At 48.0% G+C, this 26671-nt stretch overlaps 1 long non-coding RNA gene across 3 annotated transcripts; it reads right to left on the bottom strand.

The window, feature by feature from the left end:
- Window positions 1-16877: 16877 nt before the first annotated feature.
- Window positions 16878-20483, bottom strand: LOC308189170. Of its 3 annotated transcripts, none has more exons than XR_013946069.1 (3): window positions 20161-20483; window positions 18283-20064; window positions 16878-17081 (listed from the first exon to the last, which is right to left on the bottom strand). It is a non-coding gene; the product is annotated as an uncharacterized lncRNA (long non-coding RNA). The 3 variants fall into 3 exon arrangements; XR_013946070.1 differs by having other exon boundaries at window positions 19189-20064; XR_013946071.1 differs by lacking the exon at window positions 16878-17081 and having other exon boundaries at window positions 18571-19374; window positions 19542-20064.
- Between the last annotated feature and the right edge of the window lie 6188 nt (window positions 20484-26671).

Here is a 26671-nt window from a genome sequence, read left to right as displayed (position 1 = left end):
AAAACAGAAATGTCACTGCCTCTTATTTGCTGTCTTCTTCTAGTTCAGTTTTGCATGTTTTGATAAGGTGTTGCACAGCACAGCACATAGCAGCAAGTTAACAAATTATAAATCCTAGTTTGCGTCACATGCATTTCCAGTTAAGTCAGAAACAGCTAGCATAGACTGTAAGTGGTTCCTCTGACCAATTCCCTTTAATATATCAGTGAGGAGTAACATGCCAAATCTACACTGTGCAATGTCAAACAGGCTGGCAGATGGCAGATGATGAAGAACTAGATAACAAAAAGTCTTGGTAGATGAAAAAGATTGATATTTGTCATCGTTAGAATATCACAACACACCTCACAACACTTTATTAAGTTCACCAGTTTGGGACAAGTAGGCAGAAGGCAAAACACAACTCTGCCAACTCCTTGAGCAAATACAATTAATCTTGAGGTATAGTTACAGAAGGTCATGCCAGGACAAGAGCAACATCCAAAATTGCCTAATAGCTACTATCTAAATGGGAGATTTCAGTAAGTATTTGGGAACATGACATACCTAGTACTGTTGTGGCTGTGCCATTGTCAAATGTGAGAAGCCTGGCTGACAGGAAGGCCTGCAGGAAGACCAGGAGCTACCAGCTGTACCTTGAGGACACCCAAAAGCAGTTGGCATGGCTCCTGTGCTGGCAGAAGCGACGCATGCCCACCTGGCGACAACAACAAAGTGAAAGCAACACTGATGCCTGGTGCTGCTGAACAGATACTGGAGATGAGGAGCAGAGCATGGAACATGAAAGTCACGGAGATGCCCAGCAAGTGGTCGCTAACCCAAGCCCTGTGATGCCAAACAGCTTATCAGCATCGGGGGGCTTCTGGTCTTCTCCCCATCCCTGCCACCATTTGAGCATATATTTGGGGGACAGCAGGTCGAGGATTCTGTTATTCCATTCTGTTTGCATTCTTTTTTTCTTTCTGTCTCTCTTTTCAGAGGTGTGGTTTAACAGCAGTTACTGGAGTGAACAGACACTGACACCTGCCTTGTGGTCAGGACATAATCCTCCTCTCCCTGGCTCGGTGCAGGAGCTCAGGGCACAAAATCATCAGAGCTCTTCCCTGTCAAAGATGCAAAGAGAGGCAACCTCCAAATTCTGGTGAAAGGCATCAGCTTAGGTGACAGACGTTGCACTGCAATCATTCACAGCCTGAAAACAAAATTATGTCCTAGATAAAAGGAACAGCAACAACAATCAGCTATCACTAATGGCAGAAAAAGTACCCAGAAAAAAAATAGGTTTAAATCAGTATTACTTTAAAAGACTACCTTATAACATGGTACATAATATAATGGAAAGCAAAATGTGTTTTTGTTGTGTTTTTTTTTTTTGTTGTTGTTTGTTTGTTTGTTTATTGGAATAGGACCCTGAGAAGGAAACATTACTGCAACCAATTGGATCTGACCCACCACTAAGCTTGCGCACCCCTGGTACAGACTAGGAATGGTGCTGTTAGTGTCAACCATATCATGGGCATAAGACACAAAAGCTGAAGTGGGGTCTGCTTGGCTACACCCCCAAATGCACCACGTGCAGTGCAAATCACTTTGTGAATGACCTGCCTAGAGATTGCTGATGGATTGACTTGCTCAGTGAACAAAGAGCAGATGGAGACACAGTTATCCCAACATCCTGCAGAAGGGACAGCCACATTGCGTCTCTGGGGCTAAAGGGAGGTTTTGGGGTATCCAGGCAGGGGACCACACCAGGAACCTGACACAATATGGCAGAGCAAAGTGCATGGGGTTGTCCGTGCTGCAATCTGGACACAGTTTGCAAAGAGAAATAAAAATACAGTTTTGAGTGTTTTACAGAGGTCTTCCAAACCCAGCAAATGCACGGCACATGGCTGGGAGGTTGGAGCCCTTGCTGCCAAGTCTTAGCATTTTAGAGATGCTCCAGATCACCAGATAAAAAACTAGCATGCAGCAGTTGTGCTGAGGTCAGGCTCCTAGTTGCAATGCAGATACACTCTGGCTTGGAATGGGGAATTATTGACATGGGAACAATAATGAGAAAATCAATTGCTAAGTCAGATATCACGACTGCAATGGAAATTTTGTGCATAGAGGATCTGCAAGATAAAGACCCACGTTTTCTTTTAGGCAAGTTGGTAGAGATGCAGGATAATGGGGCTGATATTGCTGTCCTTGTTCCCCTACATTTCCAGATGAAATTCAAAATGAATATGGCCTGATGGCTTCGGTCAAAGTTTAGACTGTGATTCTGTAAATTTTCAAAGATGTGCCAATTAACACCTTGTGAGACTAGAACATTATACTAGTGGTCTGTACCACTACAGAGTTTCATTAAATTTAATGTTAGGGATAATGTATCAGCAAAAAATACAGTCCAGTAGTGTCACTCTGCACATCTCTACATTTATGCGGGACACTTGAGAGTAAATGCCCCCAGTTGCTCTCATATTATTTGCAGTAGTTTGCAGTTGTACTCAAAGCCTTTAATCAGTGCTCTGTTAATTCAGGCAAGGTCCAAAGTGTAAAAAACCCCACCCCTTCCCCAAAACACATACGACCTGAGAACAGTTAATGCCATCAGGAGCCATTCACTCTGTTTTGGATGATGTTATCTGCATCTTCTGTCAACAGTATCTACTGAAAGATCATTAGTAGTCCTGAAGAAACGTTTATTATTGTCTTATCTCTCACACCTGCCCAATCATATGTTTGCTCTTTGTCTCAGAGGCAGTAAAAGTGCAGCAAACTGCGGAAGAGGCATGCCTTTATGTTACAGTGTTGCATTTTTGGTTGGAGAATTGCTGTGATAATCAAAGACCGCGTGTACGTCACCAACCCCATTTCTTCAGTTGGAGGAGGCAAGAAGTAATTTCTGCTACAGAAGCCCTCTTCAGCAGAGCACCCGTGGGTGCCCACGCACTTTTGGCAGCGTCGTGAAGCAAAAAGCCCACACACTGCCTTACCCCGGCTACGTTTGCAAGTATGAAATGTTTGTGTTAAACTCTTCCCCCTTTAAAATAAAACCGAAAGGTCAAAAATCTAAGGTGCAAAGGTGGGAAAAAAGAAAAAAAAAAAAAAAAGAACAGTTGTGTACATGTGTCCCATCCTTGCAATTGTCCCAGCACCGAGAGCGGTGCCCCCTGCGCGCACGGCTCGGCACCGGTGCAGAGATGAGCACGGAAACCGCTCCCTGCTTGGGGGCTGCGAGGGCAAGCACGGACGGACGGACAGACAGACGGAGGGAGGGGGAGAGGGACAGATGATGCCCCTGTATGAACCGCGTGGGTTTTTCCCGCACGAAGCGAAGAAGCCGCTCGTGTTCCTAGGAAGTGCGCCGCTCCCCCGAAACCGGGGGCAAATGCGAGCAATGACGCGATCTCATCCCCGATACATATATATATATATATATATATTAATTAGGCGGCAGCCCAATGTAGAGTGATGTAGAATGCGGTGAATGTAATTATCCATTGTGCGTTAGAGAGCTGCCTACAGATATTATTATTATTATTATTACTCCCCCCTCCCCCGCTCTACAAACTGGGAAGAAGCTGGGGAATTCAAATAACCCTCAGCTCCCTGAGCGCGGAGCCTGTCAGCCCCTGTGCAAAGGCTGTTGACAAACACAAAGGAGCAACGATGACAGCGCACCACTTACAGCACCGCTGGACTTATTCAGTCGTCGTACCATAATAATTTGAAATGCTCGTTGAAAAGAAGCATACGTTGCGGGCAGACAGCAAAAGCACAACCCGGCGTTTAGACAATACAACCAAAACTCAGTTGTAAAGTTTCAAATCTAACCTCGGGGACGGAGCGAACAAAGAGTCAGAGAGCAGGAATTGCGTGATTTAAGGCGACACCACCTCCATCGGATCCTTTTCCCAACAAGCTCACACAAACACGGCGCGTCCATCACATCCAGCCGCCTTCATTACTATTTATATCGCCGCACGCTGCCTGCGCGCAGTCAATTCATAATTGTCCAGTTTTTCTAATTAATCACAAAAGATTTTTTTTTTTTTCCCTTTCGCCTGCGGCTATTTCGGGGCTGACTCACAACGGCGAGCCAAAGCTCATACATCAAATTCACCCCCGGCCGCCCCAGCCGGCTGCCGGCAGAGGATGCTCTGCTCCCCTCAGGGCGTGGGGTCCCCAGCCCACGCGTGGAGGACCCTCGGGCTGCAAGAGGGCCGCCCGTGGGAGCAGCAGCTCGCCGGCCGGGGCACAACGGGATGCCCCCTAATTGCCCTGCGGCCAGGGGTTTGGGCACGGAGATGATATTTCGTAGACAAAGAGATGGGGAGATTTGGCTGGGGATGGCAAGGCAGCTTGCTCTTTCTCCACACATTAAAAAAAAAAAAAAAAAAAGTAATGCTTTAAAAAAAAAAAAACATTTTTCCATTCTTAGCATTGAAGAAGTCGATAAAACTCAAAGTGAGCCCCATTACAACCAATTTGATCCATGTCAAGAGTGAAAAGCAATAGACCCAAACTGTTTCTCGAGTGCACGCCAACTTAAGGCTATGGACTGAGATGTCGTTAATTATGTGGAGGCTTTCTGGGGAGATGCATCTATCGGTGTCATCTTCCTTGATCACATTCTGCCCACTGCTGGGTCTGCAAGGAGTCAGCACAGTGGCAGGAGAGGACCACTTTATTGATAAGCCCTGTGCAGAGTGCTGTGCTCAGCCTGGGTGTTTTGCAGCAAAAATGGCAGTGGAGCCAGAGCTGGTTTCTGTAAGAGGAGGCACAGGGAAGCATGTAGCTACCAAAAGCAAAATAGATGGCTTTCGAACAGCTTGGAAGAGAAAAATGTATTTATATATCTGGTGGCATAGGGGAAGAGGTATCTCTGACAGATTACAGGAGATTTCAAGTGGAGGGTTTGGGGAATAAAATGTTACTTTTAGAAAAGCTGAAAAATATGTATTAGCAAAAACTAATGTTTTCCTAAGGTTGTGTCATTTCTATAATAAACAAACAGCAGACCCCTTTAAAAAAATGGGTGGGGGGAGAAAAGAGAGGACTGATTTTCTCAGGTGATCAGAGGGCTAAACTGCAGTGTAAGAATTCTGAATTGTAAAGCAACGTCTCCCAGTGTGGGCCAGCTGAAGATGTGCAGGTGTCCTCTCTTGGGAACTCAGAGAACCCCCAGTAATCTGCTCTCATTCCAAAGCCAGACAGAAAAGTGTTCTGGAGAAACCCCCCCCACGTCCAGAACAGGGTTTATACTGATGCAGGGAAGATAAACTCTCAAAGAGCAGAATAAAAGAGTAGTCCAGGTGAATTATTGGAGGAATCGAGCCCAACTCTTCCATCCATAGGGCCAAATACTGTTTTTCCCCTGCGATGCTAGCTGCTGCTAAGCTTCAGCAAGCAGGCAAGGCTCCCACAGCCTATTGCCACCTTGCCATAAAGGCAGTAATTTTTCTGGGACAAGCTGCTTATTACCCAGTTGCATACTTAATAATAACTCTGCGCTTTGATTCCTCCTAAAGAAGTGAGGAGTTGAATTAAATATTATTAATACCAACAATGTTGCATTAATACAGGAAAAATAGTGGTATTAATGCTAACATTGTCTTAACAGCAGTGTAAATGTAAGGTAAGAAGTACCTGACTCCTGAGGAGTGTGAAGCCAAATGATGATTTCCTCTCAGGGCAGTGATAAACAACTCAGTCATACTGAGTTTACAGTTTTAGTAATAATTGGCTTGAAGGAAAAAAATACCAAGCACAGTCACAGGTTAACTACATTATAATTACACGTGTAATTTCAGCCCCTGCTCCTGGAGTGGAAGGCACAGTTTTTATCTGATCAACCTCCGTGCGTAATTCCCTGCAAGGTCTGGGGCTAAGCATTGCAGTGCTGGTTTTAAAAACACCTGAGAAGATGCACAGAGAGGTTGCAACCTGCAAACCTGGGTCACGGCTCGGGAACAGGACCTCCAGCTGTCAGCATATGGTCGCTGGAGCAAGAGGTGGTGGTGGTGGTGGCAGGGGCATGGCCACCAGCACACAGGGCTCCCCACACCGTCTAGGCAAACCTTTGGAGCTAACCCTGGTGATTTTCCATGGGGTGGTTTTGGCACTGCCCAAGGCTCTGCTCCTCCATGGTGCATGGCCATGACCAGCAGGAACGATGTTTCAATTCACCTTGCTGGAGCTGGGGGAGGGCATCTCCACACTGCTAAGGAAATCTTGATGCCTGCTCACCTTCCCCAACCACTCTGCCTATCTTCTCCCTCAACCAACAATTAAATGGACACATCACATCTTTGAAAAGGGGATCCCCAAAAAGGCTTTCTCCACAGCTGCCACAGGCAAAGCTGAGAGCTAAGGCAGAATTAGGGACTGGTCCTGAAGGGAGTAGTATCTTCTGGGGAAAGAGTAGAAACTCATCTTCTGGTGGTGTTTCCTGTGTTTTGATGCCCACATTTTTCTGTTTTCACAGGAAAGCTGGTAGTGAAACAAAACTCCAGAAAGGGGAAGAAGGCTGGGTGTTATTTGCATTTTTTGTTCCTCAGCTCCTCCCCAGCAGAAGCCTGTTCATCTTCTAGAGCCAGTGTGGGGAGTTAGATTTTTCCTTTTCCTTTTTACCTCTCTCAGCCCACACAGAGTGTTAGGACCAGTCAGCCCCTGTAGCTTTGAGTGGCATTTTCTGCCATGCTTCCTACAAAGCCTGGGAAGACTTATTCAGTCCCACATGGTCTGATGCATGTGACAATAGACACTGAGCCCTGGCAATTGGAATATCTGATCATGCTCCAGTTTCATTAGCTTGTCCCACAAGCTAACTCAGGGGCATTGAGCAAGAAAGCTGAATGTTTTCTCATTATACAATTAATGTTTCCGATTTTCCGTGGAGAAAACAGAAATGTTACTGAACAAGATGTAGGGTACCCTTCCTCTCCCATCAAAGCCAAAACCTTTGTGTCAAATGAGATGTCTCTGTCCTCATCACTTGTGCCTCATTTTTTAAAAGGACTTACAAGACAGCATTAAAGACGATGTAAAGACAGCATTACTTTGAGCAAGGAATAGCTCAGCAAGAATGAGGAAACTCATCCAAAATGTTGGTATTTACTCCCAAAACGCGTTCAGTCATCAGTGAGCTACACTGCTATAACCCTGCCAGAACAGCACATTTTTTGCTATTTCTGTGAAAACCTTTGAGAGGAACCCAGTAGTGGAAGCAGCAGGGGAGGTGGCTGGAGGTGACTTTCTGTCACTCATGTGTTAATGAGGTGGTAAGGTGAATGTAACGTCTTGACACACCAAACACACTCCCTGCCCTGCTTACCATGATGGGGCAGGAAATGTGGGACACAGTATGGGGATGAGGGAACCTGCTTCCATTCAGCCCCACTGCTCTACCCAAGCACAAGCCTGCTGCATCCTTCTGCCTGCTGAGTGTTGTGGGGATTGCCCTGCATGCATCATGGAAGGGAAAAATCCATTGGACAGGGCTGATTTCTGCCCTAGAAATACCCTGTAGATGATGGGGCACAATCCTAGACGACCCTAACATGGCCCGCTTTGTGCAAAGGAGACTCCTGGCTACGCTCTGTGTCCTCCCTTGGAGAGGAGGCCCTACACTGTGATTTTTTTTTTATTATTTTTTATTTTTTATCAGGCTAAAGAGGATATGTTTTATCATAATGGTTTCAAATCCAATGTGTACAGGCCAACACAGATAGGGTATTACAAGTTGAAGAACTGTACCTCAGGCACCATTTTATTAGAACTAGTGTTTACGTCAAAAAATACATCCTAAGTAATTCATATTAAGCTTGGACAAATCATTTGCCTGAGGATTAGGGTGTTGTGCCATTGAAATGTAATCCTTCTGTTGATTTTTTTAACTGCCAAACCAAACATGGTAAAATCAGTAACTGTTAAAAACCAGGAGAGTGAATACCTTAGCCTCAATTTGACATGTTAAATAAAGCAAAGGGAAAATTACCAAGGTGGCTCTGCAGACAAAACATCTAAAGAGGAGGTCAGATTTTTTCCCTGTGTAGATCAGAAAAACTCTGCCAGGATGCACTACATCCCAGGATGCTCCCTCGTGCCCAGGAGCAGCCCTGGGTAAGATGCATAGCCCTGGGAGAAGGGTGGGATGACACAAAGGCAGCCTTGCTAACCTGAGCCTTCACAAAAGCAAAATGCTCCCTACATACACTTCTCCCCATGTCTTACACACCCACAATATCTGTGTGTACATGTGTGTGCTGCTTGGGCCCCTTTTAATAAAAATCTCCCCCAAAAGAAGAGTCCCTGGGCACAGGTGATGTCTCTGGTGGGGGCTGCCTAATGTGTTGGAAGGCAAAGCTTGACATCACGGTATGTAAAATTCTTACACCACAATCACAAAATACCTTCCTTCTCCTCACAGGGGTTTAAGGTCAAATCAGAGGCAATGGGACTATTGCAGAGATACATTCCCTGAACCAAAATCCTTAGCAATGCCATGGAGATTGTTCTTTACATGAGCCACATAGTGGTGGGCAAAGGGGATGCATTTCCATCCCAGGTAGGAAAACACAAAGCATGGTTAAGAGTATTGCATGACAATTAGAAACAATGACATGGATATGGAAATAATGACACAGAATATGCGTTGGGACATACCAATACTTTGTATTTAGGTACACATAAGTTTCTGCAAGACTTTTTACAGCCAGGATTCTCCAGCAAATTACATTTGCACACTTTGGTTTTATATATGTGTGTGTGTACTTACTGATTTATCTATTTGTATGTAATACTGCATCTTTGGGAGTGGCTCACTGAAAAGATCTAGGTCCTGACCTAGACATAGATATAAGAGAAATTTATGAAGAGGTTATGCAACACTGTGAAAAGTGATGGCATGGATGCACATCCAGAATCTGTGGGGCTGACCCACAGTCAAACTGATAACTCCCAAGTTTAAAGCTGAGCACAAGTTTAAGTGTCTTTCTGCACAAAGAATTCAGCCACAACTGAAGCAATCACTTCCATTTATTTGGAAATACTGAAACCAAGAAGACAAAAAGGGACCACAAAGATGTGCACTCTCACATCACTGGGAAGAAAAACAGGGATGATATCTAAGAAATGAGATAGAAATTCTCTGAAGTGCCCCCACAAACACATGCACACACACACATGCACACACAGAGAAAAAAACCTTACTGGTGTTTTTTTCCATAGTAAAAAATAATTGATATTCTCCTAGCAGCCACCAGGAAAAGAGCTCATGTTGCAGGCAATACTAACCCAGCTCGGCAGCAGCTCCTTGCCTGACAAACAGTGTGGGCACTGAGAAATGTCACAGGCCTGTGAGGGCTCACCCGCTGACGCCCCAGAGGCACATCCCCCCCAGCACCCACCAGCCTCCTGGGCAGCTCCCACCTTGCCACAGTTGGACAGAACACTCACATTCCCACTAGGTTGTGCTGGGTGCAGATGATGCCCACCACCATGTATTGCATTCCCATTTCGTAGCAAATCCTCCAAGTCCTGCTCAGGCAGCATTCTTGGGAAGCACTGGGCTGCCCAAGCATTCAGAAGTCTTGTGGCTGGGTGATGCTCACAGGGTGTCCATCAACGTGTCTGGTCTGAGGGGTGTACAGGAGATGCCACGTGGATGTTGCCCATAAACTAAACTCATGGATGAGCATGAGGGTGTAATAGAACTGTGGCAGTGGCAAGTGCCACCGTTTTCTTGAAAACAGCACAGGTGAGATTTCCAAAACCAAATCTCAGGCTCAAAGTCACACTCTCAGACTCAGAACATTTCTTTCTCAAGCTGGAGCTGCTTCACGCAGCTCAGTGCTTTGTTAAACCCAGCCACGTACTGAGAGGTGCCTTGACACTTCCTCTCCTTATGGGCCCATTCTAGAAAGCTGTGGCTTCTGAAACAGCAGAAGAGAAGGGGAGCGCTGACTCGCCAAAGCAGGGCTGGCACTAATTACATCTCCCAGTAGGTCCCATCCTGTCTGCAGCCTCAGCATAGTCCCCCTGAACAAGGCACTGCTTCGCAAAGGCTGAAAGTAACATTGGCTGCTAACTTTGCTGTAAGCAGAAATTTCACAGAGATCATACATGGGTGAGCAGGTTCAAAACAAAATGAAACAAAACAAAAAACAGGAGGTAGGACCTGAAAAATTAGGAAATTATAAGCAAATAGGGAACACAGGCAGGAATATTGCACACAAAGGGCAATAAACATATGGAATAAATTACCAGAGTAGGCAGTCTAAGCAAAGCATGTAAATGAGTTGCACAGACACCTTCATTTGTTGCTGGAGAAGGAGGGGATGGGGGAGGAGGTTGAAAAAGCAGGAAGGTGGAATTAAAAGGGTCTTTTCCTGTTCCCATGGCCTTTTCTTGTGGTTCTTATGTTCTCTGTATACTAAGGTATTGCTCAGGTCCCAAATCAAGAAGCACATGGTATTTTGTAGGTACCATATGTGCACTCATACTGAGGCTTGCTGTTGCTCTTGGTTTACAACAAGTGCCCAGCCTGCCCTCAAATATTAGTATGAGGGTCTCACTCGTGACTTAAAATTGGAGGGTCTTCATTGACGTGAATCCTTGAGCCCTCAGTTTTAGTTTCATTTGTAGAGCACAGGAGAAAGTATTGAGACACCTAAAAAAGAGAAAGCAAGAGAGAAAGAAATTCACAAAGGCGTGTTCTGACTTGAAAGAGTAAAATACAGTATGCCTATTCATGGGAGGGGAGCAACAGATTTTATAATATTAAAAATAGCTTGGTCACAAACTGGAGCTGCCAGAGGTAATCTTATAACACTGGTTTTACTGGCACTTTGATGTCTTACCCAGAATTTAACACTACATTATTCACTAAGAGGCTCGTTCCCACTGTGGGACATTCAAGAGTAGCTGCTATTAGCACTAACTGGCAAGCCGCATAAACACAACCAGAGAATAGCCCCTTGTGCAACTACACTTTTTACGATAATGCTGCAGAGCTAACTTTTGGCCTTGGTTGGGTTTTTCCTTCCTCTGGAGCCCCATGGGGTTCACAGGCAGTGATGGGGGCTGCTGCCTACATCCCTAAGGGGACATCACCCCACTAGGGGCAGAGCTGCTGAGATGTTCAACATAGGCCATCCTTTGCAGGGCTTGTGCAGGCATTTTGATTTGTCCTGGTGTTAATAAAGCATCTCTTATAGACCCAGCACTGGACAATTGAAAGTTTTACATACGTGCTGTGAAGAGGTTAGCTTAAGCACTCTGGTGGTGGGAGATGGTCCCACTACTGACACTCCCCAGGATATTCTCAATTTTTTTGTCTACTAGGTGACTTTGGAATAAAACACGGGGTGTTTTATGGCCTCATTTTAATCACATCCTTAAAGAGCAAGTAATGCAAAAGAAACACCCACCCCTCACCAGTCAGGCAATGCAAATTCACATATCAAGCAGGAGTTAAAGTTGAATGTAAAACATCTATTCATGTCTTCTGCTTTTGCAGTATCCTTATATTCAACTTCTGCATGTGTTGAGCACTGTGCTCATAGCTGTAGCCTACCTCTTGACACCAGCAGTAAAAGCACACAGGGATGTCATGTTAGTGGGATTTAGTTAAAGCAAGTTTCACTTGTGATTCCCATACATGGAAACAGACCAAACCCTTCTCTGTACCCAATAATCTCAAAAAGCAATTACAAGGCACATGTAGTTTGCTTTCTGAAAATCCACAGTCTTGTGCAAATTCTTTCACATCTTCCCTTTATTCTATATGTCTATACCATGCTTATTTTCCCCACTGTAAATCCTACACCACCCTGCAGGGGGGAAGGGTGGTTTATACAGGGTTTGAGAGGCAAGAGTCTTGCATTTCTTCCCAGCTCTGTGTGGGGCATGATGTTTGGCCTTGAACAGCTCCCTTAACAGCCTGGTGCTTTGATTCCCCTCCCGGCAGAGGACAGCACAAGCACTGTTCCACGCGCCTGAGCCAGAGGTGCCATGCACTGCAAGCACAAAACGGACGTGTGGCTGTCATTGCTGCTGGCACTCTGCTGCAGGGCAGAACAGCAAAAGCTCACACTTCCTCCGCTCAAGGCTGTCCCAGATCCCAGATGGCCTGATCCCCAGGCCTTTTCCTGGTAACAAGAAATGCCCAAACTAGAGGCTAATTTAGGGGTGGGCTGGCTGAGTGAGGTCTGTGGGCCATATATTGCTGAGGGAAATTGCTTCTGCTTTTGCCAGCCGCAGCAGTGTTAAGGCTGATCAGCTGTCGTGTCTAGGATGTACTGCTGTGACAGGAGAAGTGCCAGCATACTAGACCATGACCAGGGTTAATCAAGTTTCTCAGTGGCAACTTACCATCTAAGAATTAGCTATTGGATTCTTTGTTTTGGAGAAGATAGGATATGTGTGCTATCTGCTACCTCAAAAGTAAGTAATCATGGAAAACACCTTCCTTTTTTACCCTGTCCTTGTTTGGTACCATTTTCTGTCCTGTACATAACCATGAATAAAATTAAGCCTGGATTCTAAAAGGATTCCTCTTGAAAAGTTAATGGATTACTGAAACACCAACTAACAATGGAAAGAGACATACTTTTTTTCTTTGTTTGCCATTAAAATAAAAGCTTGTTGCTACCCTGGAAGGCATTTTATGATAACTGACAGAGGAGTCACTTCTAGATTTCATCATACTGTTGCTAACACATGGCCGTACCTCCAGATATCCATGCTTTTAAAGAAGGCACAGCTGGATGCAACAACAGGTCTGCTTCTACAGAAAAGGGACCCATGAAAATCCCTAAATTCAGCTGTGGTGCATGGTGGCCTCATTCCCCAGATGTGATGGCCTCGGGTGCCGGGGTGCTGGCACCAAACCCTCCCAGCCCCAGGAGCCATCTTTTCTCCTCTGTGAGGGACACACAGGCACCAGCAGCCTCTGCTCTCCCCTGCCTCACAGAGTCTCTCCATGCCCAGCTGATTTATCTGACTCACTCGCAACAAAATTTGGAGAAAGAGGACTGATTGTGCCCTCACTCACCTGGGAGGCATTGCTGAACCATCATCAGGAATGGACTGATTGCTCTGAACAAGGGGAAGCACATTTTGAAGAAGCCTAGGCAGGGATGCCAAGACATATCACGCTGTGTAGCTATGCTCAGAGTCCTTTTGTGGAAGTTCACAGGAGGTGCTTAGGGACAAGACGAAGGGCAATGACTGAGGAGCTACAGGTCTGTCCATAACTTAGAGAACCCTACCTTAAAGGCCACCAGGGAGGACATTACCAGTGAGATTCATACAGAATCTCAGAGGCTGGGTCTGATTGAGGCCATTGAGTTTAGGGACAAATAACCCACCTGAGGAGTAGCCAGAGAAAAGCAGCTCTGTCACTGAAGAAACACAGCAGTAGATGAGTGCAACCATTCCCACCCTGGATACTACCAGCGCCACAGCGAACAAGGAATTTGAAGTGACAGTACTGCTTTCTCACTCAAAAGGGTGAATCCAGGACACAGGCCCAGCTTAAAATGTGAGCTCCCTGTCACTTTGGGTTTAAACCTTGACATTAATTATAAGCAGGGTTGTGGGGTTTGCTTCCTCTCCTTGAGAATTTTCCTTCTCATGCATTTTGTCACTAAAAATCTGCAGAGCAGCAGAATGTGTTGTCGAGGGTGCGAGGGATGGCGCAGTGCCTCGGCAGCCCCACCTCTGTGCCCAGGTCTCCAAATGCTGAGGTGTGGGAAGCTTTCCTGGTGGGACCAATCCCCCCACACTCAGCGGGCACAGCCAACCCCACATATCCCATCCGCAGGGTTCAGCTCTCCTTCTGGCCTTATTAGATGCTTCCCTGGCAAGGGTAGCATGGACTCACAGTATCCTTTTTGTCTGTATTTTCTAACATGTACTTAGAAACAGGGCAGTGAGTGTTTGTGGTAATATTTCCTACTGCTTCCAAAGCAGTTAGACCTATTTTAAGACAAGGACACAGACACACAGGGCTCGGATTTTTAAAGCATACAAGCACCTGAAAGTGCAGAGAGACACCTAGCTGTTTCCCCTTGCTCTCCATGCAGAAGGACCAGGCACAGGCTCATAAATGTGATCTCAGCACTTCTGTACTTGAAAAATGTGAAGAACAAACTTGTTGGCTACGGAAGGGGTATGGTGCCTTTTGTTTCTCTGACGTGCCAGCAGTTCGCATTTATGTTGTAGGATTATTCCTCAAGCAGACCACAAAAAGCATGGCACGTGCACCAAGCTGTGATCCCACCTTCTCCCACCTATTCCCTCTTACAGGAGGAACAGAAGCAAGTGCATGTCTCCCAGGTCCTGGTCTGGTTCCCAGCTTCCCCACCGCCCCTCCTTCCATCCCCATCTCAGCACATCCAACAAGCTGGCCAAGAGGTGCATGAGAAAATGTGCCCGTGCAGAACATGCCGTGAGTGCTCACACCCTTAAGAGTGAAATGACAACACATTTTGGCCCTAAATATGTCGGTGTTTATTTTTATGGCTTAACCGATCATTCTGTACAATTTTGGTTAAGAAAATTAGCACATCCTGGGGAAGAATGTATAAAGCAAGACTAACAAGAGGGCAAATTTTTGCAGACAAATGGTAAATCATTTCAAAATTATACTGGCAATAGGACTGCAACTGGCATGGCAATTAGGCACTATCAGATATGAGTAAGGCAAAACAGATTATTTTATTAGCCTGGGAGAAATGGTCAAGCTCATCCTGGCTGTCATTACCATTTCCTTTGGTGATGATGATGATAATTTTATTATTAGATTCAAATTCCTCCTGTTGTTTTTATCTCAAGAGCCCAACTGGCTTTACAATAGGATAGCTAGTTAAGATCCTCTCTCCAGGAAAGAACTGTATACAAAGCTGCTGCTGCACAGAATCATTTTTATTTTAAAATCCATCTGTCCATTGCTATTTTTGATGTACTTGTCCTGATGAGGACTCAGCCACACCAACACACACTGTGTCTCATAAAAAGGGAACTAAGGAAACACATCTCCAAAATATTCTGCAAGCTGCAGGTAAAAGCCTATCTTTAGGAGAGAGGCAGGGTGCTTTGGACATGCTCATAGCATCCTGCTCATCTCGTGTGTCTGGTGGGCACCCCACCACACAGAAAGCATCCACAGTGTCAGAGCTGCCTCACAGCTGTCTTGTCTGAGGCAGGACTGCTCCCCTTGTGAGACCAGGTATCGATATCTTCAATAGCCTTGTACAGGAGACCATGGGCCCAGGTGGGATGCAGAGTGGCATCCATCCCAGGGGGTGGCTGAGCTGCACCCCTGTGATGCTGAGTATCAGAGTTCACATCCCCCAAGTGCCCTAGCCAAAGATGAGTGCAGGATTAAGTAGCGTGAGCCTACACCTGCAGCGGGAAAATCAGCTTTCTCGCCCCTCTCTCTCCAGTCCTGTGAGCATCCTCTACAATGAGGAGTGGGATTCCTCTGCAGGTGTTCACCGAAAACAGCACATAAATATTTCAAACACCGCTGTGTAGGTGTCACTCCAAAGCCATAAACAGAGCAGAAGGCGAAGAGCCCCCACTCAAGCCCTGAAATATCAGGTATTCCTCTCCCCCATTTATGAGTTTACAGGCTGAAAAGCGATGCTAGCTGAAATCGCCATCTGACAGCTTTTACTCAACATGTATAAAGCCAGTCTCAGATGTGTTAGTGATGCTGTCTGGAGAAGACCTCTTGGATTTACAGGCAGTAATTAATACTTAACCTTTTGCTCCAGCGAGGCAGCTGTGCTGCAGGGTGAGCATGAGTCACTGTATTGGTAAAAGATAATTGCACCGCACAGGCAGCCCCGAGCTGAGCACCCTACAATTATGGGGGAAACTTTCCTGGGCCTCTTGCAAAGGCTCTCAGGTTAGGTAGGCTTTGCTGGAAAGACCCTGCTTTCCCTGTAGCACTGACTGTGTGACTGTGCTAGATGAGGACAACCTGGGCTGCTGAAGCCTTTGAAGATGAGGCACAGACAATGAGGCTCTGGCCTCTCTGGAGGACCGTGAGAGGACTTTCTGCATGAAGGAAACAGCTAAAGATATCAAGATGCAAGGTTGCATCAGGTAGCAAGTCTGGAGGGTGCTCTCTGCTATTTCCTTATTCACTGAAGCATATATTGTTCTTGAGATCATATATAGTTCTTGGAGGAGCTCCTAGTCAGACCTTCAGACCAGCTCTGGGGGCAGGTAAATGGGACAATGAGCTCAGGTGTGAATGCTGTGTGATGAGAGCACCACCGCTCCCCTGCCCCTACAGTTTCCAGTTTTATCCCTTCCCCAGGGTGGGAGCACCATCTATAGGTTTCCTCAACCACCTTCACTGAAAGAGCCCTTCCCATTGCTGGTGAGTGAGAATACCTCGAGTGTAGTCCGAAATACTTGCAGGCACCTAAAAGTCTTCTGCAAAGATGGAAGAAGGCCTTCAGAATGCAGTGAGACTAGTGACTCTTCACAGCAGACCTGTCTTCTCGACACCTGGCCAAGTTTGGCTCCTCCGAAAGTAAAACAGACAAGCATTAAAGATGCTTCCCTCCATACGAACCAGGGAAGAGACACTGAAACATCAGTAACACGAGGCACACACCGCTATGGATATTACTACAGGGTCAAATCAAAAAGTCTTGAAGTCAGTCGCGAATCATGGCTGGAAGGTCCCCATCTGACCTCTCGCATACTGCAGGCTATTGAGCTGTACCTAGCTGCCTCTGTGTGGAGCCTGGGCACCTGGATTAAACTAAGCCACAGGATCATCCACTCCTCTGCCAAAATATAGCAAGGGACAGGACCGCTGCTGCCCTCAGTAGCTTATTCAAGTGGTTAATTACCTGCATGTGCCTTATCTCGCATTTGAATGTGTCTGGCTCCAGCTCCTGGCCTCTAGTTTCAGAGAAAGTTCCTTCTATGCTGGCATTTTCTCCCTGGGGAGGTATTGTCATGCAGGGCACTTGTTGGACGGGAGCAGAGTCACCACCTGATGCTGGGCAAACACCCCGGTGCCATTCGAATTGGAAGGGCTGTCCAAGTGGCCTCCAAAACTAAGCAGAGAAAAAAAAAAAAAAAAGCTTGAGTGTTTGTTTTAGCCCCTCTTTGATGTCCCATTGCCATCTAGGGGTAGGACAAGGTGCCCTGTCCCCCAGCCCTTGCCAAGCTCATCCCACCCTGGCCCCCTGCACCCAGCTCACGGCTCCCCCAGAGCCAGAGAGTGAGTGAGACCTCTCGGGTCCAGCCTCTAAGCTGATAATTGTAGACCCTTTGCTGGCACAAGGCAGCTCTCATGCCATTTTGACCCAAACTATGTCTTCTTTCTGTATATTTTTAATTAGAGTCAAGAATGCAGAAAAACCAGCGTGAGATCCTTTCATTCCCCTTTGTTTAATATCCGTTATTATGACATTAAGTGTAGGTTTTTGTTGTGGTGGTGAGTTAAAAATCCCCCTTGGTTCTGCCGCCATAGCCATGGGTTTGCAACGATTTTGTGTACATTAAAGTGGTCATTTTCGGATTAGCTCTTTCTTTCCCTTTGATGCATATGAAACGCTTTGCCAGTTAGTTGGAGAATGCATTTTACCTCTTTTGTTTCCCTTTTTGCAACCAATGACAGGGAGAGGACGAAAGCCCCCTGGCTCCTTCTTTAAATCATAAAGGAATTTCCAAATGGTTTAAAGCTTTACTTGCCACTTCTGTCTGGAGTTTCCTGACCAAAAAGAGGTCGTGTTTGTTTTCAAAGGAGCGGGCAGCAAGGAGCCTCGTGTTTGCTCCTGCTGCTGTTGTTGTCGCCGGTAACGCGCCTGCTTGCCGGCAGCAGAACCGGGGGGCTGAGCAGCAGCACAGCTCCAAACTTCTCCCTGGGATGTTTCTGCTTCAGTGCTGGGCACTAAAAGTCGTCTTTTTTTTTTCCTCTCACCTTCTTTTTTTGATTTTTGATCATGTTTTTGATTTGGCACTTAATAGGAAGCAGAGCGAAGGACCGCTTCAGCAAATGCTCAATTTCATGTACACTTCACAGCACACCGACAACCCGATGATTTCTCTCTGTCTGCACAAGACCTATACCCTGCAAGGTTGTTTCTGTGGGATGTCTGGTATTTTCTTCGGAGGCAAAAAGAGTTCTTCTCAGCCTCGAGACCTTCCCATCCTAACCACTCCTATTATTACAACTAATCCTAAAGGCTCTCAATTAAAGTAAAATCCAGGCCACTGAAAAACAGATAAATACATGCACAACTTTCCTGGTACCCGGAGAGTCCCCCCAGAACTAAATCTCCGTGTGAGAGCCGGGACGAAGGTGTGGAGTGGATGTCGGGGGGTATTGTCAGCCCCATCCAGGGCGGGAGATAACGTGCTCCGACGTGAAGTTGCAGCCCCGGGCCATGCGAACCCACAGCCTCCCCAGGTGACAGGTGCTGCAGAAATTCACCCTGCCAAAGGCACAAATAGGGGGGGAGCGGGGCACAGGTGGAAGGCAGGGCTCCCAAAATACTCTCCATTCACCAGAATTGTTTGTGCCTAAGCAAACCTGCTTCCTTCCTTTTGTTTTCTATTTTATTTTTATTTTAAGCAGCTAATATGTGCCTAATCAGCGAAATACGTTTTCATTTAAAAGCCAGTAGACTGCAGCTGAATCCGATGAAATCCGATGTAAGGATAATTTGGAGAATTCAGAAACGCTGAGTCAGCAGCGGAGCCCATCTCCACGGTTCCAATATTGTTTCTAACTCCCGCTGCTGTGTTTCGCTTACTGTTATACCGATTGTGTCGTGTAATTATTGTTTTCCAAAAATGTAATTACATTTTTTCCTTTGTTTCCTTTGCAACGTTAAATCTGCCAAACGCCTGACTAAAGCAGCTCCAGGAAAGAAAAAAAAGGGGGGGGGGGGGGGCAAAGAGAAAAAAAAATAACGGAAGGAGGTCTCTTTCTGTCTTTAACCAAAGATTTTCTCTCTCAGGCACCTTTTTGTATCAACGGTTTAACAAAAATACCGGTACATGTGGAACAGAAATCTGGGAAAGCCCAGCCCGGCTTAGGGAAGGTTTCAGCCCCCCGCAGCCCCGCCGTGTTTGCGGGGCGCCTTTCCCTCCGGCCCGCAGCGCTGCAATCTGCGGGGAAAAAATTATAATAATACTATATAATAGTAATAATACTTCTAGCCTGTGCTGGGGGATGCTGTCCCTGGCGCGGGGGGCTCGGGGCCTCTCTCCGCCCCATCTCTGCAGGGACAAGCGACGTCCGTGGCCCTTAGGCGCGATGCGACGGTGACGGGCGGGGTGTCCCCCTGCCCCTCCGGGGGAACGGATTAGGTCTGTTGCCGTCGTGAAGTTTGGGGTCGGCTGCGGGTGGAGAGAGGAAGAAAAAGAGAAAGGAGGATGCTGCCCACCCCCAGGGAAGCTGCCTCGCTCCTTGCCAGCATCCTTTCGGCGTTTGTCACGCCGGAGCAGCGGCTGCCAGCCAGGGATGGGTAACATATAGGATGCGGGAAGGGTGAAACCGCCCTCACCCAGGCGTGAAGATCAGTGTGTCCTCCTGCGGCTTGCACCTGCTTCAGCCAAAAGGGTGCAGTAGGGGCGCGTCCCACGGCCGCTAGCAGACCTCCTGCTGAGGAGTGTATCGGGGGGCTTCGCTTTTTAAGAGAGGGGAGAAAGGGGGCGAACATCCCTCTCTCAGCCGCGGCAGCTCCTGGCTGCGGGGGTCTCAGCACAGATGTAGGGGCAGTCCCCCCCCCGACCCCAGATTTTATTTCGAGCAAACAACACTCCCCCGGCCGGCGGTTGCATACGAGACGAGTAATTGTGCTCCGATGCTTAAATAAATCATTGATGGGTGAAATTACACATGCTCACTTAAAACGTAATGTGATTAAGAGATTATGGGATCGCAGTTAATGTGTCGCCTCACGGCTCCTGGACGCGGTTCCTGACACCAGAAATCCCGTGCTCCGGGGGGGCTGGCTGAGCAGGGAACCCTCCCAGCTCCGCTTTGCGCTCGGGGGCTTGCAAACAACTTCGGGGGCTTGTTTGGGTCTGGGGGAGGAAAAAAAAAAAAAAAAGTTAAATTGAAAGGCGGGGGAAGGGTCCGGCGCGGGAGAGAGGCTGGGACTGCGCCTGCAAGCTGATTACCTCTCATCTGAAAGCTGCTCCATTTCCTCACGCATCGGGTAAGTCCTTTATCATGAGGTGGCACGAGCCCTGCCGGGGGCTATTGGTAGCCCCGAGGAAGGAGCCGGGATGGCAAGCGGGATCCTATCATCAGGCTGCATAATAACCCCGGGCTCGCCACAGCTGCGCTGTGACCCTTTGTGATGGAGCCGATAGCACTAACATGAAATAATGTCCTCCTTTTGGGTGTGAAATTACCATGTTTATTAATTGAGCTAGACATGAGTTTTACCTTTTTCTTTCCGAGCCATGAAAATTCGTGATTCGGGACAAATGTCTCCCTTTTCCCCACATCCCTCCCCCCCCCCCCCCCAAGTTGCGCTGCCAAGGGGGCTGAGCGAGCAGGATCAGCTGGGGCGATGGATTTTGGAGGATCGCGCGGGACCAGGCTCCCCGCAAGTTCCGAGCAGGTTCACGCACCCCAAACAAACCCCACCCCACCTTTGTGGGGGCTCGGCAGGGCCTTGCAAAACGCCCCCCACCAGGGGGGAGGCCGGGGCGAGATGTGCCCAGGTGGGCGCAGGGGCCGCGGGCAGGGATGGAGGAGCGCAGCTTTTGTCCTTTCCCCATGCACTTTGTTATTGTTCTTATTTATTTATTTTTGCCTTGCAATTAGGCTTGTAACGAGCTTAACGCACTACGTGTTTCTGGGCCAATAATACTTGTATTTAACCTAATTAAAGCCGACCTTTGAAAAGATCTGAAATATAAACACGCCTCCGTCCCCTACAGCCCCCTTTCCGACTCTGTTTTAGCAATTTAACGTTTGAACCTCTGGGCTGGAGCATGCAACCTTTCACCAGAGCACAGGGAGGGGGGGAAGAAGCGAAGTAGCAAAAACCTGCGGATGAGGCAGAGGGACCGGCTTTGCCCCAGCATCCGCGACAAATGCCCAGGGAGGCGCCCCCCTTCTCCTTCCTCCTCCTCCTCTTCCTCCTCCTGGAGGTGGGCAGGGAGCGGCCTCGCATCTCGCTGCCCCTCGCCCCCTGCTCTCGCGGCGGGGGGAGCTCCGATCCCTGCGCGCTCCGGAGCGCCGCGATTTTCAGTGCGGCTTCTCCAGGCGCAGCCTCCCGGGGGCAGGTTTGGGACCGCCTCTGAGCGCCGGCACTCGGCGGGCGCAAATGAATGGGCCCTAAAATGTGCCTCCCAGCCCGCCTGCCTTCCCTTCCCAACCAAGGTGATGCTGAAGCCCCCTAAATAAATCCGTACCGTCTGGGTGTATTTTTACGCCCGTCACGTGTGATACGAGCAAGTTTATTTCCAATGAAAACCCATTCTCGCAAAATTTTAACCTTTTTTTTTTTCCGATTAAAGGGCGATTTAAACACTTTTGTCAGAGCAAAACTGAATATACTTTTTTTTTTAACTAGGTAATCAAAATTGTCCTGGGATTTCTTTTTTTTCCCGCTGAATGACATTACAAAGAATTTTGTTAAAGAAAGCCAGACTAATTGCTGCCAGAAGAGTCTTTTCATAGAAAAGTCTGGTTTTCATAAGGCACTTTCTGTGGGTGTTGCGGATAAACCTAAACCTAGCAGAGAGGGGAAAATTAGCCTTTTTTTTTTTTTTTCAAAGCCGATTTTTCTCAGCAGCGAAAAAGCTCCGTGCTTAACAAAACTGTCCAGAGATTCACGGTGCGAGGGGAAAAAGCCGGAGCTGCTCAAGCGCCGTGCATCTCCCCTGTGCGCTCCCACGGCGCCCGGCCGGATCCAGCCCCGCTCCCCTTTCCTCTTTGCCCCGCCGGGGGGTTAACAAACCCATCTCGCTCGTCCCAACCGTCGGCCTCCCCAGGGAGCCGGCATTTTGCAGGTGGGGTCGGGGCAGGAACCCCCCACCTAAAACCGAGCATCCCCCCCTTCACCCGGCGGGGGCAGCTGCGCGGAAAGTAGAGGTGAGAAAAAGCTGGGCGGTCCCGCAAAGATGTGAAAATCCCGCGGATCTTGGATCCTTCTCTTTCCTGCCTCCCGTCCTCCCTTCCTCCCTTCCTTCCTTCCTTCTTTCCTTCTTTTCGCTCCCTCAGCTCCTGGGAGGAATTTTCAAGCCCCCCACCCCACCCTCGCAACACCCACGACCCCCTCGCCTGGAGGGAGGAAAATAGGGAAAGAAAGGATGCGTGCTGCCACAGCCCTACGGAGGCTGCCCCTGCCCCAGGGCACCCCCTGTCCCCGCTGTCCACCCCGGGTCGGATCCAGCCGGGGGAGGCCGAGGGCATACCTCTCGCTCCTGTCCCATCTCATTTGGGCTCTGCCCAAACCTGGGGAAAGGAAATGCCGGCCGCCACTTCTTGCAGCGCAGTCGGGTTGGTTTTATTTTTTTTCCTTTTTTTTTTTTCCCTTCCACCCCCCCCCCTTTTTTTTTTCCAGCAGCAGCAACAACAAAAATACTTCAATGCCGTACATGCAGGCGGAGTAAACTCAGCCCGGTGCTGTTCTCTGCCCCTTTTGTTCCCGGCGGGGTGGATGAGGGGGTTGGGGGCCCCCCCAGCCCCGTCCCCCCCACGTTGCGGGACGGGGTGCAGCCCTTCCCTCCTCTTGGCGAAGCGGGGCAGTAATAAAAGGAGACAGGGCTCTGAAAGGTTTTGATTGAAATGGCATGTGCCAAGCTGATGGGAGCCAGCGAGGGACAAAGCGGAGAGGAGCCATGGACACTCGAGCAATTATTCCTCCACGCTGAAGGTGGATTAGTGCAATGGAAAGAAGCATATGTTCGGCCTGGGGCGACACTCCCCCCGGCTGGGTTTAGAGAATGAGAGCAGAGAAAGAGGCTGAACCTGGAATATCAACTATCTGGGAGACAGCCCTCCCAACCCCCTCCTCTCCCAGCCTCTCCAAAAGTCGCAGGGATGGCGAGATAAATACACTCGCCTGCAGAGACGAAGGGACACCCATAGACACCCATAGACACCCATGGACAAGGGCAGAGGCACCCACACCTCCGCACACAGCCACCTGCCTATGCGCCTCCGAGCACGGCCACATGGATGGACAGAGGGACACCCCAGACGGAAAGCCTCCCTGGGTGTGACGATGCAAACGAACAAGCAGCCAGCCTCTGAGAGGCTCCTAGCAGCAGCCAGTGCTCTCCTGCAGGCTCCAGTTTTCCCAGTGCCTTCCCAAGAAACTTTCCAGAGGTAGCTGCAGTGAGGGATGGGGTTATCTCTGACCCCTCACAGCCCTGTCTGGGCTACGTGGAAGGCTTGGGGCAAAACCCTTTTCCATCAGATTTTCTCCCCCTCCCCAGTTCCCTGCAAAATCCTGTCCTTTCCAGTCAGGTGGCTGCATGGGGAGTGCACGGGGATGGGGAGAAGCCCCCTTGGCCAGCCCGAGCCCACACAACAGCCCTCGGGAACATCCTGCCTCCCGTTTCTGTGGCAATGGGTTTTCCTATCTGCTAAGAGCCCAAACCTGGGCAGGGACAGCAGGAGCACATTTTTGGCATGTTTACACTCCAGCTCTTTGGGTCTACAGGGGAGGGGAGAGCTGAGGCCACAGCAGGGGCTCTCCCCAGCTAAGGTCCAGGCCACCTCCCTTGCAGAGGAGAAAGATAATCCCCAAGCAGGAGAGGAAGGGCCCCGGGAGAGACAGGACTAGCAGTGGGAGCAGCACCCAGCAGCCAGGGAGAGGGTGAGAAGAGGGTGCTGGAGCTGGGAGGCAGCCAGCAGGCTCAGGAAGGGAGCAGGGGAGAGGATCGGGAAGGCAGCTCTCTCCTTCCCCACAGCCCCAAGCACCACCGAAAACGTGCCCCGTGTATTTCACACCTCTGCTTCTTTATCCTCAGCTTTGGGCTTGGGGCAGATTTCACACAGAGAGGAGGGGGCAGCTCTGCCCAGAGCAGCACAGGGCAGGAGTCCTGCCGGACCAACAAGCCAGTAGGAGCACAACCAAAACCATCATGGTGAAGTAACATACATCCCTAAGCCTGAGAGCCCAACTGCATGGCCCACGCTTCTGCCAGAAAACAACTCTCCGTTCAGAGCCCCCCCATCTGCTTCCAATAGACTATTACAAAGGGAATTAACCACACCACAGGCAACAAGAGCAGCACGGCTCAAGAGTACCTCTGGACAGGAAAGGTCTTCACATAGCTCCTGTAATGTCCCATGGAAACTAGGACTGGGGTGTGTGCATATCTCACTTGAGCAACGACACTCATTTCACAGCCGGCAGTCCTTCACCTCCCTGCTCTGAAAACAAGACAATTCCTTCTGCACCTGGGACATGCTTTCCTCCACCTGGTCTGAAGGTGTCTGTGCAAATGAGTGACTACGAGCAGACTAATAATTGCAGAGCTTGTGGTGATCTTTGGGTGCCAGTGCCTGCCTTGCAAAAGAAACAGAAGGAAAAGCAAGGCTGGAAACCATTGGGTCCCTCCTACCCTATGAAAAAGCTCTCCAGGTAGAAACAGCCTGAATTCCACATTGTGTTCACTCAGTGAAGGTGCCCCAACCACTTCATCAGAGAGAGGAGAAACGTTGACCCTCTAATTTGGGCCACTCAAGCCGAACACGACCTCACGGAGATGTGACTGCAGAGAGTATAAGAGGGAATGAAAGCCCACAGATCTGTCACCTGCTTGCGTACAGCACCAGGCACCAGAACAGAGGAGTAACAGCTCAAGGACACAAATCTTTCCCTTTGTCATAAGCTATATTTTTATTTGCCCTGCCCAAAACATCAGCCACCCAAGGAAGTCTAGCAACTTCAGCTAGAAAAAGAGAAACAAGGCCATTCTGCTATACTGAAACCAGTAAGGCTCCACTAGTAAATAGCCATGAAAGAGTTTTACTTTTCCTCTGCTTCCAATTGCTTTAAATTACTTATTTTGGGGGAGTTTGAGGTTGCTCAACTAAATATTGCATTAGAGAGGACAAATGATTTAAGAACCAGGCTTGGCTGATTTCTTTTTTTCTCCATCCTGGAGATAAAAAGAAGGAACACATTCTAGTAATCCCTGCTCATTTTCACGGCCATTCATGCACCTGTAACTCAAATAATGAAGCCATTTGTTATTTATATTGCACTTTCCCCTCCATTCTAGATTTCTAACGATCTGACCCTGTTTTATGGCCCTGACAAAGCCTGAAACTGGTGTGGACTTCCAATAATTGAACGATATAGGGAAAAATCTTTAGCTGGAATGAAGCAGATGTTAGCTTCATGCAGTCCTCTAACTTGATTATTTTTTGGACACGTTAGACAAGCATTAGTGATTGATAATGATGCTAATTAACCCCTTTCCTTTCCAAAACAGCAAACCAACACCAGCAGGCTTCTGAAAACACCACATCCAAAGGACTGTGTATATCCCTATCTGTTTGGAATGGATCAGTGGCACAACCTCACCGCCCTGCACTCAACAAAATCGTCTCCTGCAGAGGCTGAGCGGGCTCCAAACACTCTCCAAGAGTTAACAGCTCCTGGCACTTGCAGGGCAGGGAGCAACGACATAGCTGTTCCATTCAGGGAAGATGCACGGGATAGAACCAGATGCACGATTTATTTTGTACACTCCTAACCTTTTCTGTTCGGCTGTGGAGCTGCTTAAATCATGCCGCCCTCTCTAGCTGGGATGGGCTTCGTGCCGCTCCTTGTCAGAGCGATGTTTATTATTTTAGCTACGCTTTTTGAAGGCGAGGGCTGGTGCTCTGGGAATCCAGTTTGGGCTCAGACACGTACGTACTGACAAGGGAAAGGGAAGCACACTCTGGAATTTCAATGCAAGGCAGGACATGAGTAAACAAACAAGGAGTTGATCTGATTACACAGTCAAATTTATCGTGGACAATAAAGAAATCACCCTCAAATGTAAGGGTTTGGATAAATGAATACTCCTAGCAAGTGAATAAAATGTATTCAATTAACTAAAAACCTCATGCACTTCTGAACTGAAGTGGAATCGACTGTAATTGATTTATTTGAAACCAGAGGTTAAGGACTGAATTAGCTAAGTACAACTGGGTATTTCAAGCCACTGACTTCTCAAATGTCAAATCCCTTCTATTTTAAATATTATTTCAGCTGCGGGGCATTGCTGTCCTGATGGCTGTTCCACCAGTTAAATCTCAAATTATACTAATATTCGATTTTTAGAGGGTGGGGTAAATTACGGTACAAAGAGAAGGGCTGTCCTTATCCACAGTGCAAGACCGCTGAGCTGTGTTTTGGTTCACATGCAGAAATTAGCATTGTGTGGCAGCAACGGTCTAACATGCAGCCACTCACCCGAATTTCAGCCTATCTGGGAAAGAAAATAACACCAGATCTTTGTTAGTGTATAAAAAGCATGACCTAGAATTGTATTGCTGCAGGTTTATCACAATGTTAAAAAAGCATCCAAAGAACACTAAAGTAATTAGTACGTTTTAGTAACTGCACTTTGGGCACAGAGGAAGAGGCTGAACCTGAAGCTGGTCTGATTTCCATTATCGCCTGCAAAATCCTTCCTTAGAAATAATAATATAATAATAAAGAAA

The sequence above is a fragment of the Anser brachyrhynchus genome (genome assembly GCF_964034855.1).
Source record: "Anser brachyrhynchus genome assembly, chromosome: 2".
NCBI classification, from domain to species: Eukaryota; Metazoa; Chordata; class Aves; order Anseriformes; family Anatidae; genus Anser; species Anser brachyrhynchus.
The sequence above is the reverse complement of the archived record's forward strand: the minus strand, read 5'-3'. Positions and strand labels throughout refer to the sequence as shown.